The 19,174-nt window shown below is 43.9% G+C and overlaps 1 protein-coding gene and 1 long non-coding RNA gene across 2 annotated transcripts in view; one reads left to right on the forward strand and one right to left on the reverse strand.

The window, feature by feature from the left end:
* The window catches only part of LOC143172118 (alpha/beta hydrolase domain-containing protein 17B-like), a 30,309-nt gene extending 22,830 nt beyond the window's left edge, over positions 1 to 7,479 (reverse strand). Inside the window, exon 1 of the mRNA XM_076361378.1 lies at positions 7,460 to 7,479. The gene's annotated coding sequence lies outside the window, so the exon portion shown is untranslated. The remainder of the gene's footprint in view (positions 1 to 7,459) is intronic.
* Positions 1 to 19,174, forward strand: part of LOC143172119 (uncharacterized) — a 56,354-nt gene that overhangs the window by 7,975 nt on the left and 29,205 nt on the right. The gene's annotated exons all lie outside the window — the stretch shown is intronic.

Raw genomic sequence — 19,174 nt, forward strand, 5'->3', positions numbered from 1 at the left:
AGCATGCTATAAAAAACAGTAATAACTACAGCCCTGCCAGATGTTAAAGCTAAAAAAACCACACCCAAACCATGCCACAAACCAAAACAAAAATATTTTTACCCAGAACAATAACAAGCATGAGTTTTAGAGTTTCTTTTGAGGAAACAGAGTCCCCCCCCCCCTTAAGGCAATAACAGAAGTGTTCACTTCCTTGACAAATATACATGTCAAAGAACAATTAGAATATGTTATAGCATTTGCAGGGTAATAAGGCAATGAAGAGCTCTGCAGCCAAAAAAAAAAAAATCACTACAATGTTTCCCAGCTATAGAGAAAGTATGGCAAGTATAAGTTATGGGCCCCTGTAAGCACTATCAGCAGTAGGAAATGTGCATGAAGGTTAAGACTTAAGCAAAATGAGATGCTTTACTGGCCTACAGAGCACTATAGACCTTCAGTACACTGAAATCTAGACATAAACTCTTCCCACGCTGGCTTACATCAATGTTTTCAAGCCCTCCAAAAATTAACCAAGGTTTCCTGTCTTGCAAGTAGGAATTGGAATTACGTTGATATTATCCATTTTAGTGATAAGACTATTTTTATACTATGCTTTAACAAAAACATCCCAAACCCAAATGCTCTAACGCAGATATTCTGCAAATCAATATAAGCCACACTACCTATTCAAACTATTGGTTAATAGAACGGGGAAGAAAAACCAAAACAATAACTGCACATACACCTGAAGCAAGCTAGGTAAAGATACAGCTGCCTTGACAAACAGGTACTTTGTCCTCTTAATTTACAAGAGAGGTGGGCGCAGGGGGATATTCTTTGTCAACAATATCCCCCCCCCCCAAGAGGAGGGGTGATGAAATCTGCCTAGAGCCATGCTGGCCACACCAGTGCAGCTAAAAATAAGCATTTACACTACTTTCATGATGCTAAGGCGTGTCAACTTAAACAGCTTTTTCCATCCCAACTCTATCCACAGGTCTCAAGTTCAGTTCTTACCAGGTCATGCAAATAGAAACGCTCTTATAGTTTCATGCACCACCTTCAATGCTAGATTCAAGTTTACAGTCAGGAACAAAACAAGCTAACCTCTGATATCCATAGTCCCATGCCATTTTAGAAATACCCATGTAATCCAACAACAACAACCACCTTACTTCTAACTATACATGGTGGGTTAACCTGGAGCACCTCCTCCCTCTCCTTCACTGATCTTGGTATCTGCAGGATTGTTTTTCTCGCATTCCCCCCCCCCCCCTTCTCTCTCACAACTGCTGCACAGCAGTTTGTTTTTTTTTGTTTAGTTGTTTTTTTTTTACCCTTTCTTAAATACATTATCACAGAGGCACCACCAGCTTTGCTGATCAGCTTTGGCCAGCAGTGGGTCTGTTTCAGAGGTGCCTGGTGGCAGCCCCTTACCTCTTTTCTCAGAGGCCACCCCTGCAGCCTCCCCACTATTAAAACTTTGCCACATAAACCCAATACACTATAACACTTGACAATATTGAGAACTGATCTCAAAATCAATCCTCTAACTTGTATAGAAGCATAGTTTTCATGCCTGAATGCATTTCCAATTTTTTTTTTTTTTAAAAACTCCATTAGGCACCGCTGCAGGAACTGTTGAATACAAATCACAGAACAGTTAACCTTATTTTTGGATGTATGAGTAGCCTCTTTCTAAAAATGAGGATTTTTAGAATAGCTCTTCATAGTTCACAGAGTATTTTTGCTGAGACTGCTACAGCCAAGTGCTTTCATCCAAGGTCTCTAGCTTTCTTCAAAACAGAGGGAAGCCACAGATTTTTAGATATGGGTAGCCAACACTACCAATTTAGAGGAGATGGCAGAAAAAGGGTACTAGTCACCTCCCATAAAAGAGTAAATTCTCTCTTGAATGACAGATCCTGAGTAAAAATGACTATTTCTGCTAGCTAAAGAAACGACAGCCTCTACATAAGTAGTCACTCAAATCTGTAATGATTCATCTTTTCCCTGTCAGGTGAGATTATCTGACATTAAACTTGACCTTAATTTGCAGTGGAAGAGGTCTATTGAAGAGGACCAGGGATTTGCAAAAGGCTTAGACTGTCTTATGCACAAGAAAAGCTACACCTCAAAAAGTGAGGTACAAATAGCCTGTTATGCCCAAGAACAGCAGGCTGCCTTCCATGCCAGCAATAGAACAATAGCTACAGAATTTCTTAGTTCTGACAAGTGGATTGAAAAGCAAATCAAACAGTTTTCACTATAGTTATCAACAACCCAACAACACTGCAAATATGATTTCATAAAAAAAATTGAATATTTGTCATAATAGTTTCAGAAGACTAGAATCTGGCCTATGGAATTCACATACAGGGCAGTATTGCAGTGAACATTTCAAGCAACACTAGCTATTAACTAGAATCAGCTGCGGTGGGTACAGTGCCCCAAGACAGCTTAAGTGTGCTAAAAATGGGGTTTTGCCACATATGGCAAATAACTTCCTATGCTGATGAACATAGCTAAAGTATTTCTCTCCTATACCAGACTGTAATGCAGATTTAATGTAACACCCATTTAATCCAATAGAAACTATCTCTATTGAATCTAAAGATTCTGATCCCAGAGGTGTTCTCCATCTAAATCACAGCTAGCAACAGCTCCTTTCTTTAAAGCAAATATTTCCTATCTTCACTTGATTGACCTAAAGCAAGAAAACAAACAGTAGATCCCTAGCATCACTAACTGAACAAATCTGATAAAACACCTACTGAACTCCCTCAGAAGGATACCTTCAAGTAAATGCAAACAGTGTTTTCATTATACTGGAACTGGTTTGTATTCACACGAATGGGTTCTTAACCTCCGGATCTGGAATAAAACTAGGATGCGAGAGTCCCCAGGGTGTATAGAGTAATTATGATATCAGTGTTTAAATGTTCAACTAAATCATCATTTCAACCTAGTAGTTCTCCACAAGATATCATAATTTAGCTTCAATTAAAACAGACCTTATCATAAGGTATACAGGTCAGATTCTTCAGTGAAGGGATTAAACAATGTTAAAACAAACAAGGTATTTCTTAACATTAGGAAAACATGATTTCTCAATGATCCACCTACCCAAGAATTATTAAGATACAAAGAGGAAAAAAAAAACCAATTGAGAAGGAGAGGGGAGAAGGGCCTGTCCTGGTTTCGGCAGGGATAGAGTTAATTTCCTTTCTTGTAGCTGGTACAGTGTTTTGGATTTAGGATGAGAACAAAGTTGATGACGCACCGATGTTTTAGTTGTTGCTAGGTAATGCTTACACTAGCCAAGGACTTTTTAGGTTTCCATGCTCTACTGACTGAGAAGGCTGCAGGTGCACAAGAAGCTGGGAGGGGGCACAGCCAAACTGGCCAAAGAAACATTCCATACCATGTGACGTCATGCGCAGTACATAAACTGGGGAAAGCTGGCCGGGGGGGCCGCTGCTCGGGGACTGGCTGGGCATCGGTCGGCGGGTGGTGAGCAATTGTACTGTGCATCACTTGTTTTGTGTATTATTATCATATTATCATCATCATTTTATTTCAATTATTAAACTGTTTTTATCTCAACCCACGACTTTTTCTCACTTGTGCTCTTCCAATTCTCTCCCCCATCCCACCGGGTGGGGGGGAGTGAGCGAGCAGCTGCGTGGTGCTTAGTTGCCGACTGAGGTTAAACCATGACAGGGCCACACAGGGAAAAAAGTCACAAGTACACCTTCATTTAGCATTGCCCAGCCTTGGCAAAAACAGTTCAAAAATTCTCATTTTGAGATCAGTCTTAAAAAGACCAATAATTTTATTAAGTCTAAAATATAGCTTATGGAACATGAACGAAGTATCATAAATGAACTTGTGTTAAAAAACACTAATAACAAACAGGCTTGATGAATGCTTTACCTGAACTCTTACTAAAACTGGGAGGAAAAGAACACCCACCACAAATTACCTCAAGGAGACAATTCCACAGGTACAGATGAATAGTTTTAACTCATCTATTCAAAAATGTATGTTAGAGAAAGACTCCCATTATCATCTAAAACCTTTTCAGCATTTACGATGCAAATCTCTGCCCTCATTACAGTAACATCTTTAGATATAGAGATCAACACATCCCAAAAACATACCTAATTCAGTACTAATCAAGAAGCCAGTTCTGATCTGCAAATTGTAATTCTGGAGGTTGGTAAAGTTACTAACAACAAAAAAAGTATACTAAGAAATGTATGTAACCTTTAAAAATAATACAAAACTTTGCACACATTTTACACACACACATATATATAAAAAAATAAATAAGATCCTGTTGAAGAAACTTAAATGCATAAAACTCACTGTTGTACCAAGACTGGCGAAGAAACAAAACAGACTCAAGTGGCATTACCCAGCCTTTGTGAGTGCTGTGGTTTAACCCCAGCCAGCAGCTAAGCACCACATAGCCACTCACTCATTTCCCCCACAGTGGGATAGGAGATAGAATCAGAAGAGTAAAAGTGAGAAAACTCGTGGGTTGAGATAAAGACAGCTTAATAGGGAAAGCAAAAGCTGTGTGCATAAGCAAAGCAAAACAGGGAATTCATTTACTACTTCCCATCGGCAGGCGGGTGTTCAGCCATCTCCAGGAAAGCAGGGCTCCATCAAGCATAACAGTTACTCAAGAAGACAAACACCGTAACTCCAAATGCCCTCCCTTCCTCCTTCTTCCCTGTAGCATTTATTGCTGAGCATGACATCATATGGTATGGAATATCCCTTTGGTCAGTTGGGGTCAGCTGTCCCAGCTATGTCCCCTCCCAACTTCTTGGGCACCCTCAGCCTACTCGCTGGTCAGGCAGTCTGAGAAGCAAAAAAAGGCCTTGACACTGTGCAAACACTGTTCAACAATAACTAAAACATCCCTGTGTTATCAATACTGTTTTCATCACAAATCCAAAACATAACACCATACAAGCTACTATGAAGAAAATTAACTCTATCCCAGCCAAAACCAGTACAGCATGATAAGCTTTTAAAAGGAAAGCAATCACTTTATCAAACTTATGTAACTCTCATATGAATAAAAAAAAGTAACATACAAAGTGAAAAATTAAGAGTGCCAGTAGTTTTAGTCCACTCTTTAGCAATTAACCTTTTCATTAAAGCTGATAGAAGAGGGAAGGAAAAAGAGAAATCTGTCTAATCAGAAACACCTCAAATATTTATCTTGGGATTCCTATGATAACACAAGTGTAGTTCTTTCATATAAGAAGTCATTCCTGTCCTTTTTCCTCTGAAAGCCATAAATAATGAATAGGAGCCACTCTTGTTAAGTCGCCAAGTACTTCACTCTATATTAGTAGCTTAGCCTCAAAAGCCTAACCCTTGCAAACACTTACCTAGAACAAAGTTAAACTTGTAAATACAGCTGCCAATTTATAAATCTTTGGTGTTGCTCTAACTGTGCAACAGGCAAGATATTCACATTGTTGAGTTTTTTTTTAAATAATCATTTTTCATTATATACCGCTGAAGTAAGAAACTGTAACAGTTTCCCCTCACCCTTTCATTGAACACAATTCAATGAAGGCTTGAGTTCACTACTGAAACACTAGTACTTATTTCAACATCTGCATTATATTGTCACAGAAGAGAAAGGTATGAACATTTTCCAACTAGTTTAACAGTTAAAGAAACAAAGTGTGTAGAGCAAACAAAAATTAAAAAAGTATCCAACCAAATATTATATAAAAGGATTCAACTAAGAATTTAAAAAGAACACACAGTAGATCTGGAAAAGAACACAGATGAAGTCTATTTAATAACAAAAAACCATACCCAGAAATACTGTGAAGTAACTCTAACCTTTCGAGTATGTCTCAAAGAGCAAAACAACCCACAAAGACTGAGTAGCCTGATATGACCAAAATTTCAGTTTGGAATCATCAGATTTTAAAAGAAAAAAAAATAGTTTTACTAGTCTCACAAATTCTAACAATATTAGAAAACCTAACTTGTTTTTACAGTAACACAGAAACATTCTTAATTGTACCACCAACTCTCTTGCTGGTTACTTTGTATATTTCAAAACAGACCTAGTGACACACGTGAAAGTAGAAGTGGAACACAGAAAACAGATTGCAAAAGTCTAGCCATTCCTTCTCACAAAAAAAAAAAACCACACCACAACCCCAACCACCAAAACGCCAAAAAACCTACCCCCCAAGCCCCCACCTCCCAAAAAAACCCCAACTCCCCAAACCCAAAGAAAAACCCTCATAAGATCCTAGATGTGGATGTGAATGTGTGAGACTATGTTAGATTACATAATGTTTTGTATGTTCCAGGAAAAGCACTGCACTACAGAACTGCCCCGTTAAAACAATCTGCACAATGACAGACACTTAAGCCCCTTATTGTATTTCACAGGCATCAGCCTGGTGCTTCACTGCACCAGTCAGTGTATCAATAATGAAAAGATATGCTTTTAAAACTAGTCAAGCAGTTCTATTTTAGCTTCTGCAGTCATGCTTATATATATCTATAGAGATATATACTTCTATAGTCATCTTTTAGCCAAATACTTTTAAACTATACATTCTAATGAAATTTTAAGGCACACATCACTCCCACCATCAATAGCCAAAATTGAAGAAATAAATTCAGGCTGGACAAACTGAAAGGAGCTCTTCAAGTGTCTGTATTTAATAAGGACCTCATGGAAGTCAACGACATTTACACAGAACCACTATTTAAATCTGGTAAAAGACAGAATTTAACAAGCATTTAAGTCAGCGTACCAGTTTCCTAAACAAAGACACCCACAGCCAGACCACAGAAACGGAAGCCCCAGGGCAGACTGCACACAGCACCCCAGGCCCTCTAAAGCACCTCGGCGGACGACACCCCGACTCCCTAGGCACAGAGAGCCCCTCATCCCTTTCCGTGGCGCGAGAAGCGGCGAGCTGCTCCCCCCCCCCAGGGTGCAGGGCACAAGCCCCCGAGGGCCCGCAGCCAGGACATAGGCGGAGATCACCACAACCCACCTACCCTGTCCGCACGCTCCAGGGTCAGAGAGCTGAACCGCCGCCTCCCTCACCGAGGCTCAGCACCTATCCCGGCCTTTCCTCCCGGACCTGCTCAACAGTTATCGGGGGTGGGTATCTCCCCTCACCTGCCCTATAATGGAGAAGGTGCGGGGAGGGAGCACATAAAAAGGTGAGGAAAGAAATAAACGGTCAGAGCTACCAAGAAACCAACTCGCCTCCACAACTTGAAAGCGGGTCCACGAACCACAACCGGTGGCGTTGCCGCTCCCACAACCTCCACCGTGCTAAGGCCCCGCTGAAAGAGCCTTGCTCTGAGCAACCACCTCCAACAGATAGCGGGGGGGGGGGGGGGGGGGGGAAGGGGGGCTCGCCGGCGCGCGCACACCACGAGAGCAGTAGGTTAGAAGAATCCGTACCTACACCTGACGCTCGTTCGATAGCGCGCGGCCGCCTCCGTCTCCCTCGCTGGGCAGCAGGCAGCGCGCGCACGGCCCCGCACTTTCCCCAACAGCCGCTGCTTGAACGCCAGACCAACGGAGGAATCGGTTGTGCTGAGTTAATGGCACAACCCCAACCAACACCTGCAGTTCCCCAGCCACGCTCTTTAGAAGAGAAAACAAGACCCAAAGAGAGCTACGTTAGCCTCGCTAGAAGAACGCATCTAATCACATAACTGCCTCAGCAGCCAAGAGAATGGTGAAGGAGGAAGAGACCTGCAGGAACTAGCAACCGGCTGCAGCACACCAATAAGAACACAACCCGCAGCTCAGCTCCGGCCACTGAAGCTCCGCCTGAGCGGGGGTAGGCGGGGGCAGCCAGGAGGCAGCAAATCGGTGCGCGCGGAGCCACCGGGCTCTAGCCAATGGGTAGGTTGGTTTGGGCTCTTCTTCTGGCAGCCAAGGGAAAGGCGGTGGAGTTAGAGGGGACTCGAAGGTGGGGCGGTAGTGTTGGTTACATGGAAGAGACCACATCAGAGCAGATATTCATACTGTAGCCTGTGGGGAACCCCCTGCTGGAGTAGTTGGATGTTTCTTGAAGGAACTGCAACCAGTAGAGAACTTATGCTGGAGCAGATTGTCCCTGAAGATCTACAGCTTGTGGAGAGGACCTATGCTGGAGCAGAGGAAAAATGTGTCATATGGCATGGAATATCCCTTTAGTCAGTTGGGGTCAGCTGTCCTGGCTGTGTCCCCTCCCAACTTCTTGTGCACTCCCAGCCTACTTGCTGTGGGGGCAGTGTGAGAGGCAGAAAGGGCCTTGAGGCTGTGTAAGCACTGCTCAGCAATAACTAAAACATCCCTGTGTTATCAACACTGTTTTCAGCACAAATCCAAAACATAGCACCATACCAGCTACTATGAAGAAAATTAACTCTATCCCAGCCAAAACCAGTACAGCAAGCTGCACCTGCCAGGAGCCTTGTCTGTGCTTATGTCCCTGGTGTGGGAGCTATCTGTCCTGCCTGGCTACTGCCCTCCCGCTGGCCTTCCTCCACCTTGGCTGCAGAGCTGCCATGCCTAGCTGCTTGAGGACCCACCCAGGAAGGCTCCTCTCCATGGGGTGAGCTTCTGCCCAGGGTGCTCCTGGCTGCTGGGTAGGCCTGCCACAGGAAGGCTGTGCCCCCCACCCAAGGTCAACAGCAGCGATTCAGAGGGGCACCCACTGGCAGTGTGGCGCTGCCATGTTACTCACTGCTGGGGAACAGCTCTATTTTCCTCCTAGAGTTTTCCTTCAGCCCACAAGAGGGAAACCCAGGAGAGGGAAAAGATGACACACAGAGGAGTCACCACTGTTCTTTGCTCCTCTTCCTCCTCCTGCCGCCACATGCTCTCAAGGTGGGCATTGCTTCAGGATCTGCCAGCTGCTGCGGAGCCTCACACCAAAGTTACTACCCATCAGCCCAATGCCACCCCTCTGTGGTAGTGGAAGCGGGGGGAGTGAGGCAGGCTCAACATGCATAGCCCTGCAAAGTGGCTTTGCTAGCGGACAGAGCCTTGATCAACCGTTTTCTGCTGGGGCCTATGCTCCTGCCTCCCTGTCACCCCACCCCTCACAGCTGTGGCCACTGCTTCAACACAGACCCACCTCACACAGGCCTGCCTCCCACTCCGGAGAGGCCTGGGCCACCACTCACACCTTCTTGTAAAGGTCCCCTCTGCTTGTCTGGGTGACTTGAAATATGTCAACCTAATGCTGGTCCCTGCAGCAGCAGCTGCCATACAGCCACCCTGACATTGCACAGCTGGAATTACCTGTATTGTAGCCATGGCCCTGGCAAGATGCCACTGCTGCTTCACAGGCCTACCTGTGGCTCTGAGGGTGCACCAGCCGGCCCCACGTGGGTCTGGCATTGATGGAGACGCGTATAGTGCCTCTCACCATGGTGTTCTGCTCTTTGTGATTTTCCAGTATTTTTTTTATCCTACTTATTTCCTTCTCACCCCCTATAATTTCTGAAATTGTCACCGAAAATCGGGAATGAAACTCCTTAACACTGGGTGTATTAAAGAGCAGGCATTACTTTATTCAGCACCGGGTGCATGGGGGATCTCTCCGCCTAGCATGCACACCGTATGTTGCATCAACTGTCCTTATATGGTTCTTCGATATACATATTCATAATAATTTCTTGGAATAATCATACATATTCATTATATTTCTAAGAACTAATTATAATATTTGCATAGTCTTTCACGCATGCATTTTGAGTCCTTAGGAGCATCTACAGGTGTCTTAGGTGGTCTCTGGTGGTCTCTTGTGGTCTTTGCAGGAGGTGAACTTTTCCTTGCACAGTCACAAACTGGCTCATCACTGCCGTTTGCCACAGTTTTGGTTGTCCTTGTCTGGTTTCTGCTAGTACTTATCTGTCTCTCACGATGTGCTCGTTAACTTTGGCCTTGTATATGATGTGCTCGTTAGCTTTGGCCTTGCATGTTTGATGCAGGCTTGATTAATCCAGCAGTTTATCTTACAACTATTTACAACAATTCCCCCCTTTGAGACTTCCAAGATCCTTTTCTTGGGAGTCTCATAACTCATGTTCGTAGTAATACATGTTCTGTTCTGGAGTTCTACATAAGACTTTACAACATAGAGTGAGTAAAGGGACACACTGTATCATAACACAACTCAATATACATATTACTACTATTCCCACTATAACTAAAAATATTTCCCTAAGCCACTGTAGGTTGGGCAACCAGGAGGTGAGCCAATCCCAGTTCCACCAGGGTTTTTCTTTTATCTTTTTCCATTCTTGTACAGCCCTCTCAATTGATGATATTCTGGATTGTTGGATCTTAAAATCATCTTCTATATAACTGCAGCACTCTTTCCCTATGATGGCACAAGTGCCTCCTTGACTGGCTAATATATAATCTAAAGCCATTCTGTTTTGTAAAGTCATCATCCTGACTTGCAGTAGTTCGAGTGAAGTGCTATTTCATACTTTAACAGTGTCATTAGCCAATCGTTCAACTAAAGCGCTCAACTTATTTATATATGTTCCATACTTTCCGGCTGCACACATGGGGCACATTACATACAAGAACCTACTCCCCTCAATAATTACTGGTCGATCACTAATGTCTATCATCCTTCTATGTCTAGGGCGTCCTTCAGGTATGGGTTTTTTAACTCTAAAGGGTGGGGCCAATATTCCCATATAACAAGAACCGTACCATCCAGAAGGAAGCCATTTGTATGCGCTGTCTCCACATATCCAATAAGTCCCGGCATTGGCAAGCAAAGCCGCCTTTCCTTTGCTCCACAGTTTACTCATAGACGAAGGATATAATCAACAAACTGGTCTGATGTGCCATTCGGATGGAGGAACGGTATGGTGGCATTTTGGGTAGGAATTAGATAATATTTACAAGTACTGTTTCCAGCTTTCCATGATTGTTTCCAGGAATCATTTTTGTTTATACTGAAGCACTCAAACCCTTGCTCTCTATGGTTTCTTACTAGTATGGGCTGAGGTTTTTCAGTGGGGAAATAATTTGGTTGATTGCCAAAGTTGATCATACTTTGATTTACCATGATGCAGTTATGTTCTGTTTTGTTAACCAAAAAGAACACATCTCAGGCCAACTTAAGGGGATAACTTTCCAAGGAAATCCTGTCCCTCCTGTCATTATTTGTGAACATATCCAACAATCAGTCATATTCACTGCCTTTGCAAAGCTTATCTTTAAATTCTCATAGGTATTTTCATGTCCAACCTCATCAATAACAGTGGCCCCTTTTAATACACTCCACCCTAGAATGTACAACACAAAAAGCATCATTGTCCCTTTGTCAGTTTTACCCATAGACCTTCTGCCGATTTTACTTTCCACTGAGGTTCGTCCGGTTCTGGAGCTGGTTTTATCCGAGTGAAATGTACCCATGAATTTATTTGGTCTACCTTTACTGCTGTATGGGTAGTCAGAAGAACTTGCAAAGGTCCTTTCCATTTCTCTTTGAGTGGTTCATCTCCCCAGGTCCAGATGTATACCCAGTCTCCTGGATGATAGGGATGTACCTGGATGTCCAAAGTTATTGGAGAAGCTAAACCAATAAATCGATGTAAAGATGAAAGTATCCTTCCCAGAAATATTACATACTCCTTTAAATCATGATTTCCTTTTATTTGGCTTTCCCCTGGAATGATGGTAACTTGATAAGGTCTCCCATAGAGAATCTTGTATGGGCTCACCTTTTCCTTGGAATTTGGCTGAATTCTGACTCTCAATAAAGCCAGGGGAAGAGCCTGCGGCCATTTAAGTGATGTTTCCTGACAAATTTTACTCATTTGTCTTTTTAGACTCTGATTCATTCTTTCAACCTTCCCACTGGATTGTGGCCTCCATGGGGTATGTAAATCCCACCTGATCCCTAACGTTTTAGACAAGTTCTGTACGATTTCTGCTATGAAATGTGGTCCTCTATCTGATGACATTCCGAAGGGAACCCCAAATCGGGGTATTATTTCTTTCAATAACACCTTAGTAACTTCCCTAGCTTTGTTAGTGCGACAGGGAAATGCTTCAGGCCATCCAGAAAATGTATCAATTAGAACCAGCAAATACCGGTATCCTTCTTGTCGAGGTAACTCAGCAAAATCTATCTGCCAGTAGTCTCCAGGACTATTTCCTTTTTTTATAATTCCTAAGGGGGGTCTTTTATAGGAATGTGGATTATTTTGTAAGCAAATTTCAGACTTACCCGCTATACTCTTAACAATTCCTGTCATCCTTACGCTAAGTACTTGATCTTTTAAGGCATTTACAATGGCTTCTGCACCCCAATGTGTTGCTTTATGTTTGTCTTCTGCCAACTGCCTCATTACTGCCTGGGGTACTATTACTTGTCTATCTGCTGTTATCCACCACCCTTCAGGGTTTAGGTGGGCTTTTAATAGTTCGGCCAATTGGTTATCTTGGTTCTGATATTCTGGGGTTACATTTGGGAGGTTCACATACCTCGATGGAGCAACAATCAGGATGCTTTCCTCTGCTATCTCTTTTGCTATTTTATCCGCTAATCGATTCCCTATATTAGTTGATGTTTGTCCAGACTGATGGGCTTTACAATGCATTATGGCTACTTCTATCGGTAGCTGAACACTGTCCAACAGTTGTTTAATTATATCCCCATACTTGACAGGAGATCCCTGTGCAGATAGCAGTCCTCTCTCTTTCCATATAGCTCCATGGGCATGTACTACCCCAAACGCATACTTGGAATCAGTCCATATGTTGACTCTTTTATCCTTAGATAGTTCTAAGGCTCTTTGGAGTGCGACCAATTCTGCCTTTTGAGCAGATGTGTTCCCAGGTAGCGGACGAGCTTCCACAACTTCAGTCTGAGTCACGACTGCATAACCAGCCACTCTTTTCCCTTTGCGCATAAAACTGCTTCCATCTGTGAACAGTTCCCAGTCAGGATTCTCTATCGGGGTGTCTTTCAAATCTTCCCTGCTTGAATAAACTTGTTCAATGGTCTGGAGACAGGCGTGTAATATTTCTCCTTCTACTGATGGCTCAAGAAATATGGCAGGGTTGAGAGCAGTCGTTGTTTTCAATTCAATGTCTTCTTGCTCCAAAAGCACCACCTGGTATTTCAGCATCCTACTTGGAGACAGCCAGTGACTTCCTTTTTGTTCCAGAACAGCTATAACCATGTGGGGTACATAAACAGTCATTCTTTGTCCCATAGTCAGTTTTTGGGCTTCTTGGATTAGTAATACTGTGGCGGCTACTGCTCTGAGACAGGCCGGCCATCCCTTACTTATGTTGTCCAGCTGTTTGGAGAAATACCTCACAGCTCTTTTCCAAGAGCCTAATCTTTGAGTTAATACTCCCAATGCCAAGTGAAGGCATTCATGTACAAAAAGTTCAAAAGGTTTAGTCAGGTCTGGTAAACCTAAAGCAGGGGCTGTCATCAAAGCCTTTTAAGAGACTGGAAGGCTGTCCTACATTCAGGAGTCCAATACAATACTTCCTTAGATTCATTCAAAGTTTCATATAGGGGTCTCACAAGCAGCCCGTAATTAGGGATCCACAACCGACACCATCCAGCCATTCCTAGGAAGGCACGCAGTCCTCGCACAGATCTTAGCTCTGGTGTCTGACAGATTGCTTCTTTTCTTTCTGTTCCCAAGCTCCGTTCTCCTTGCGATATGGTAAATCCCAAGTATAAGACTTGAGTTTTCGCTATTTGCACCTTCTTCCTTGACACCCGGTAGCCAGCTTGCCCTAGGAAATTTAATAAACTGATAGTCGAATGAATGCATTCCTCCCATGTGGATGCGGCGATCAAAATATCGTCCACATAAGAGAGGAGTATTAGATCTTCATTTTCCTTCTTCTACACTTCTAATTCTTTCGCTAATTGATTTCCGAACAATGTAGGACTGTTTTTAAAACCTTGGGGCAACACAGTCCAGGTAAGTTGTGTTTTTCGGCCTGTACTCGGACTTTCCCATTCAAATGCGAACAACGCCTGACTTCCTGCCTCTAGAGGTATGCAGAAGAAAGCATCCTTTAAATCTAAGACTGTGAACCACTTATCATTCTCCTTGATCGTATTCAATAATGTATATGGATTGGGTACGACAGGGTGTATATCCTGCACTATCTGATTGATAGCCCTAAGATCTTGTACCAGCTGATATTCGTCTGAATGAGGTTTCTTTACTGGCAAAATAGGGGTATTATAGGCTGATTGGCATTCTACTAGCAATCCATACTGTACAAAGTTATTAATCATTTTTTCCAATCCCCTTCTTACTTCCAATTTTAAAGGATATTGTTTTTGTCTTACTGGTCTGGCATTAGGTTTTAGTTGTATTCTTACTGTTTCTGCTGCTCATGATTTCCCTGGGATTTCAGTGGCCCAAACCAGCGGAGTAACGGCATTCTCTACCTCCTCCGGAATCCCTTCTTCCGCCTTGGGTTGCTGTAACATAAAAACCTGGGCTTCCAGGGCTTTACTTTCTGGAATATGGACTTGTACATGCCCATTTTCAAAAGTTATTTGTGCATTCAGTTTACTCAGGATATCCCTTCCTAACAATGGCATTGGGCATTCAGGCATGTATAAGAATTGGTGCGTCAACCATCGCCTTCCTATTTTAAATTTTAATGGCTGGAAAAACGGCCTGTTCTCCCCTTTCCCAGTGGCACCAACTACATTTACGGTATCTTGTGTCGGAGTTTCCCTTTGTTCAGTGTCGACGACGGAGCGGGAGTTGCGATTCCGGAGTAATGACAGATCTCAATATGAGTATGGTCATTCTCCTTTATTTACACTTATAACAGGGCTTATATAGTTAACTGCTATGGACACGCGCTACCTGCAGCTTGCAGATAGGTTACAGCCTTGTGTTCACGCGCATCTATGCTCTAGCAGATTGGCCTGTTCTTTCTGATCATGCGAAATGCCTTCATGGTCTTTATCTTGTTTTTCTCCTTCCAGCTGCACATTCCTTTCTCCGTTGTTTTCTGCTTAAGTGTCTTGTTATGTCGGGTGGTGCAGTGTTTGCTCATTAAAATCAAACTCAGGAATGTCCGTTAGTGAGACTCCCATTCCCACATCTCCCCCTTTTTGTTTTACTAGAAACACTGCTGAAACCGGTCTTTCAATCATTTTTCATATACATTGCAACAAACAGGGTACACAAAACAAAAATGCATATAAATACTATTACACATATCCCTCTTAGCTTGGCTAGTCCTTTTAACCAGCCACGAGGAGGAGCTGTCTGATACCCGCAAGTCTGCAAACGCAGCAGCCAGGGGGTCTTTCTCCCCGGTCACTCCCCCATCATTCACCGGAACGGATGGGGTGGCTGGGCACGCTCTTCATAACAACCTATAATTGGTTAATCACAGCTGTCCACGCACTCACAACACCTTCGGACACGCTCTTCATAACAACCTGTAATTGGTTAATCACAGCTGTCCACGCACTCACAACACCTTCGGACACGCTCTTCATAACAACCTGTAATTGGTTAATCACAGCTGTCCACGCGTTCACAACACCCTTCTCATCGGTAGCTGCAGGCTGGTCCCACCGATCTCTGCCTCCTCCTTATCCCGGGTGTTGTTCCGCTGTTGTTGTTCAGCACGTAGTGAGGCTCCTTCTTCTGCTCAGGGAAGGATGGTCAAGGTCACCAGCCGTCTTTGTCAGCATATCCCTGCTACTGTTAAAAACATGGGTTGCTCATGGATACTAGATCGTGCCCCTGCTGTACCAACCACTCCTCCACAATTCCCCCTTCTTGTTTTTGAGCAACCCAGACTTGATTAACAATTTTCATAATTGCTTTCTTCACACAGCTAAAAATTATACAAGAGCATATACTTATTACTAATATAACAATTAAAATGCGTAAGCTTTCTTTTATTAAACTTATTATCCAAGATGGCAGTTCCCCAAATATATTCTTAAGCCAGGTATCGAATAACCCGTGATCTTGTTGAATATTCTTGGTGTGGTCCTTTAACCATTGTAGCTGTTTGTGGATTGACTCCCCATGGTCAGACAGATTCATACAACACATCCCTTCAAAATCCTCACACCCATGTCCTTGTGCTAATAACAGAAAGTCAATAGCAGCTCTATTCTGTAAAATCGCATGATGGAAGGTATCCTGATCTGCAAGTAATTTTTCAATAAGCTCTGTTGTCACATCAGCCTGCTTTTTAGCCCAACAAGCTAATTTCCCTACCTCATTTAGGGCCCTCGCAGCTGCAGCGCCTGGTACAAATAGTGAAAGGAAGACCTTTTTGGTGTCGCTAGGCAGAATTACGTCATCACGACAGTCTGGGGAAAGACCCGTGGCGGCTCTTTTTCGTCTTTGTTGTTGCCCTTTTCTTGTTATGGTTTTCCACCAATTTTCTCCCGGGGCCAACAAGGTCAATTTTCCTAAGTAGCAAGGCCCTCCTACAGCATTTGCTGGGATACCCTGCCAGGCCCTGTCCCCACATATTAAAAATACCTGTGGGGGCAACACCTTTGGGGTACCATTGTTCCAGATCCCTATTCCTCCCTTTGTTTCCGCTCCAGCCGCTCCTAAAGCATAGCTATTACCACTGTCATTGGTACCACAAAAATCGCCCACATCCTGATACTTGTAGTAAGATGCGTGAGAGGTGACATTAGTCCACCCTGTCCAATTTCTTGCCTGGTAGAAGTGGATACCCGTCTGTAGGGGTCCCCCAAATATAAAACATGTCTGAGTCCAATTTTTAGATGTATTTCTAACTCGCATCGACCCTAATAGTTCCAACTCCTGGGGATTCCAGGGTAGCGAGTGATTTAATCCTTTTATCAAGTTAGCACTACAGTTGCTAGTTGCAGTCACATTAGTACAGCTGCCAGTACTGAACCTGGCAAAGTCACCTTCCTTATATCCAGGCATACCTAACAAACAAGTCCTAAACGGCTCAGTTGCTGAGGCGAGGGAAAGGCAAAACGCGGGCTGCCCTGTTTTATTTGCCCAGGTTACCCACATATTTTCCCTTGGTTTAATGCGATGTATAGTTGCCGACCCTGGGATTATTAAGATTAGCCCAATTACGATCACATCTGCCTGGCTCAACATTTTCTCTTCTAGGCGAATTGCCTTTCTTTTTGTTTTTTTTTTTTTTATTATTTTTTTTTAATATTTTTTTATTTTTTTATTTTTTATACAAACAATAATCAATTTGGCAGTTTCGTGAACTGTATTTCGTGTCCAGTGGTTATTAATATTCTATACAGCAGTATTTCTTTCAGATAGCAAGTTTCAGATCACCTTTGTGCGCGCGTGCACCGGGCCCACCACTTCTTATCACAATGGTAACACTGACACAATACTCATGGTACACACCGTAGGCACTCTTTGTTTTTGTTTTTTTTGTTTGTTGTTTTTTTTTTTTCCTCTTTTTTTTTTTTCTCTCTCTCTCTCTCTTTTTTTTTTTTTTTTTTTTTTTTCTTCCTCCCCACGTATCGCCCCCCACAAGCGATCGACAAAATGACTATACGCTTCAGTGGCACCTTGCTGTACAGAACTAAAGGATGGAGTGGACGAACCGGGTAAGGCTAAAAAGGCATCTAGCACCAGTTTGGCAGACAACTGCAACAAAGCAATAGGAAAAACCAAATGAGCATTAATATCATTAAACCTTCCCGTCCCCGTTATCATTTCCGCGGTAATCCCATAGAGGGGATCCCCCTGCGTTTGATGCTGTGCCGCAGCACTTGCCGCCCGCCGTGACCATTCCGACCCCCACAACAAATACTGCGTAGGTGACAATAAAAGCCGCATAAGGTTTTGGCAGTCAGAAGGGCACATCAGGTCAGCCGAAAAAATCCAGATTACAATTTGACGTGAAGCTTCTGATTTTATCCCATACTGGGACACAGTGTTTTTTGCTTGCTGAAGGATTTTCCAATCGTGAGGTGCCCACTTATTGCCGTTATTCTCTTGCAGCACAGGAAAAGCACTCGCCCCCAAGCTGGATACCGCTTGCCACTGCCCGTCCAGCATAGCGTCTCTAGCCACTTGGCTCCAGCGTCTGGGCTGAACCATCGCTGGTGGTCCAGAGAGGCAAGGGGGTAGGGATTCCCCTGATGCCCCGGACAGGTGCTCCATCCCTCCCCTCTGGGCTGCAATTGTTAAGTCCTGTAACTGTTGCACTACCTTCTTCAGGAGCTCATTAGTCCCAGCCATACTCTGTTCTTTGCTGTCACCCTGTAGCGGAGTAGATGCACCTGAAGAGACTCCTAGAGGCGGGGCTGTTGGCCACGGAGGGGTTAACGGAACCAGCCGCTCCTCCTCTCCGGGTCGTCGCTCTTCCGCGACCGCCTCAGGTGAAAGAGGGGCCCCGTTACCGCTAGTTTCTGCATCTTTGCAGTCCGTAAGCGGAGGGTACGTTTCAAGCAGTTCAGAAGCGCCGTCACCCCCCAGAACACTATACTTGGCTTCCAAGGCAGTTCGTTTGGGGGTACCCGACATACCTCGGACTGCAGACGGCCCAAAGAACCGAAACAGTCCAGATGTTGTATTCTTCGGTCTATCAGGCAAGGGTTCTGGGGCTAGCATTTGAGTGGCTGCACAAGCCACCTTTCTTTCAGCTTTCATGGCTTTTAAAGTCTCTGACACAGACCTCCATAGTTCCCGCACTGTTTTAATCTCCTTTGACTTTTCATCCCCCGTGATAGTCTGCTCCCACATAGTATTGCCAAGCTCTCGCCACTCAAGGTCAGAAAAAATAGTTTGACTGTCCTTAAAATGTCCCCAACGTTGTCCTAATCAACGTACATAATTGTTTTACCGTTGTCTCGATCCCTCTCTTGGAGAGGATGCTTACGAGCAACACAGCTGCCGCCTCTGTTTCCATGATAGCGGTCGCTCACTGGGAGGCAGTTGGCCAGACTGCTCCGTTATCTTATCCCCCTCCGATCATCGGGATAGTACAACTCCCAGCCGCTTTTCTCCCGCTCCCCTTCTCTCGCTGCTCTTACCGCAGTCTCGAAGATATGCGCCGAACCATCCTCTGCTACCAGATGTCGGAGTTTCCCTTTGTTCAGTGTCGACGACGGAGCGGGAGTTGCGATTCCGGAGTAATGACAGATCTCAATATGAGTATGGTCAT

This window comes from Aptenodytes patagonicus, chromosome W (genome assembly GCF_965638725.1).
Source record: "Aptenodytes patagonicus chromosome W, bAptPat1.pri.cur, whole genome shotgun sequence".
In the NCBI taxonomy this organism is placed as follows: Eukaryota; Metazoa; Chordata; class Aves; order Sphenisciformes; family Spheniscidae; genus Aptenodytes; species Aptenodytes patagonicus.